Genomic DNA, 3,075 nt, shown 5'->3' with positions numbered 1-3,075 from the left:
TTGTCGTGTGTAATAATCTATGATCTCTTTTTGTTTCCTGTATTTGGTTACATTTTCCCAAAAGAGGCCATTTTTTCCCAGAAACTATTAAGAGTAATATTGAACTATAACTTTGTCTCAATGAGTCATCTATCTTTGCATTTAAAATTCTTGAAAGTGCTTTCCCATTTAGAGTCTTTAAAGAGAAGTATGTATATTTATTTATATTTCCATTTTCAGTGAGCATAAAGAATTTAATTAGAAAATGGAGCAGCATCTTAAAGGCTGTATTATCTTAAGCCATGGCCATTTTGGGGTTTGTATCCACAGTGATGAAATACAGAGGCAGCCTTGACCGCTCAAGTTTCTTTCCTAGACTTGTGTTGAGAAGAAATTGCTAATGTTCAGTTACAAACAGACATTTGATGAAGCTCAAAAAACAAAAGGATTAGTGCTGTGAGAACATTTAGGAGACTGTCCTCTCCTACTGGGAATGTTAAGGCCTTGTATGATAAGGACACAAGTATGAGGACACAGATCCTTGATGTGGGTTTGAAGACTGTTGTAAGCTTGATCTTTCTAAAGGTTTCATGTACCTGCATCTGACCTCTCTACCCCGGTGGTTGCCAGCACCTCTCTCAGAGGGCCGCATTACCATATTAGGTTGAAGCTCCAAAAACATTCACAGGTAATTGGTTCACAATTTGCACGTGTCCATATAACTTGACCATGCATTCTCAAGTAATAGGTTTCTCCTCTGAGGGGAATTCTTTAATTTTTTCTTCTAGGGATTCTCCTTCACTGAGATTTCAAGTCTGCAGAGAAAGAAGAGCTGTAGTAGGTTTTGAAACATGTTTGGAGGGCCACTGAGGGCCTTTTGTGAGCCTCCAGTTGACCTGTGCCACTGTTTGAACATAAGTCCTTGGTGCTGATGTTTGCTGGGTGGCATGATCTCCAGCCCTATATTTGGCAGAAGTTACCTGAGCCCACAACACTGGTCATCCACCTCATGGGATTTTCAGCAAAGAGATCCTAGGTTTTAGAGCTTTATACAAGCTTGGGCTCGATTATGGTACTGACTGACCCCTAAATCCATGAAGCCCTCTCTTCGTGCCCACAAGATGGATTCTCTCCTGAGCTTTCATCTCATGGGCATAAGCATCACAGTCTAATTCATTCTTTGAGAACTGCTCAACAATTGAGGCCTCAGTGGAAACTAGTGTTTGGACCTTTTGTTGTAGCTACTCCCAAGTCATGTTGATTTTTTTTTTCTAATAGATGTTTTAATAGTTTTCAACATTGTGAAATTTTGGGTTGTACATTTTTGTTTCTCCATCACCATATATATGTCTCCCTTCACCTCTTGTGCCCACCCCCCACCCCCATTGCCCCTGGTAACCACAATACAGTTTTCTCTGTCCATGTGTTGGTTTATATTCCACATATGAGTGAGATCATATACAGTGTTTGTCTTTCTCTTTCTGGCTTGCTTCACTTAACATAATACCCTTCAGGCCCATCCATGTTGTTGCAAATGGGACGATTTTGTCTTTTATGGCTGAGTAGTATTCCATTGTATATATATACCACATTTTCTGGATCCAGTCGTCAGTCGAGGGACACTTAGGTTGCTTCCACTTCTTGGCTATAGTGAATAATGCTGCAATGAACATAGGGCTGCATAAGCCTCTTTGGATTGTTGATTTCAGGTTCGTTGGATAGATTCCCAGTAGTGGGGTGGCTAGGTCGTAGGGCATCTCTATTTTTAATTCTTTGAGGAATCTCCATACCGTTTTCCATAGAGGCTGCACCAGTTTGCATTCCCACCAGCTGTGTATGAGGGTTCCTGTTTCTCCACATCCTCTCCAGCATTTGTTGTTTTTTGTCTTGGTGATTATAGCCATTCTAATGGGCGTGAGGTGATATCTTAGTGTTGTTTTGATTTGCATTTCCCTGATGATTAGTGATGTTGAACATCTTTTCATGTGCCTATTGGCCATCTGTATATCTTCTTTGGAGAAGTGTCTGTTCATTTCCTTTGCCCATTTTTTGATCGGGTTGTTTGTTCTTTTTGTTGTTCAGTTGTGTGAGTTCTTTATATATTATGGAGATTAACCCCTTGTCAGATGTATGTTTTGCAAATATTCTCTCCCAGCTGGTGGGTTGTCTGTTCATCTTGATTCAAGTCATTGTTAATTTTGAGTTTGATGGTGAAAAAGGCTGAATGAGCATTGGCAGGGTTTGGATTTTTCATAAATCCAATCAGGCCTTAAGTGGAAAAGGATGAAAGAGACCAGAATGGCTCATTTCCATTCCTGACTGATTTCCTTTCTGAGTTGATCAAGGGAGGATGGAAAAGGAGGACATGAAATTGAGGGAATACTTTAAGTCACACTTAAAAGTCGAATCCAGGGCCAGCCCAATGGTGCAAGCAGTTAAGTGTAGGCGCTCCACTGCAGCGGCCCGGGGTTCGCTGGTTCGGATCCCAGGCGGCCACTGACAGACTTCTCATAGAACCATGCTGTGGCAGCGTCCCATATAAAGTCTAGAAGATGAGCACGGATGTTAGCTCAGGGCCAATCTTCCTCAGCAAAAAGAGGAGGATTGGCATCAGATGTTAGCTCAGTGCTGATCTTCCTCAAAAAAAAAAAGTTGAATCCAGAAGTAAAGGCACCCAAAGTGTGACCATCTCCTACTTTTCTCTCCCTGAGTGATAATGGTCTGGAATATTTGATGTTCTGGGTCATCTTGGCCCCCTCAATGCAGAAAGGGAGAATGCATTTATTAAAGACAGGATTTATTTTCACTTGCAGGGAAGCTGAAATGAATGAAGCCTTTACTTGGGTCAAAAGTTAACTTCTCTGTGGTTTGCCTTCTTATGAAAAATGTCAGATGAAGTAAAAATTTTTGTTTAGAACAGGAAAACGAATACTTCATGTGCTGGGCTGTTGAGATTTTTGGATAAATTCAATTTTTCCTTAATATTCATTCTATATGGGTTTTATTTTTTAAATGCCAGGGACATCTGCCAAGTAATTTTGAGGCTGAACTTTACCTCATCAGAGTTAACAATAAATCTGAAAAATTACAATATTT

The sequence above is a fragment of the Diceros bicornis genome, chromosome 12 (genome assembly GCF_020826845.1).
Source record: "Diceros bicornis minor isolate mBicDic1 chromosome 12, mDicBic1.mat.cur, whole genome shotgun sequence".
NCBI lineage: Eukaryota > Metazoa > Chordata > Mammalia > Perissodactyla > Rhinocerotidae > Diceros > Diceros bicornis.
This window is presented reverse-complemented; position numbering follows the sequence as displayed.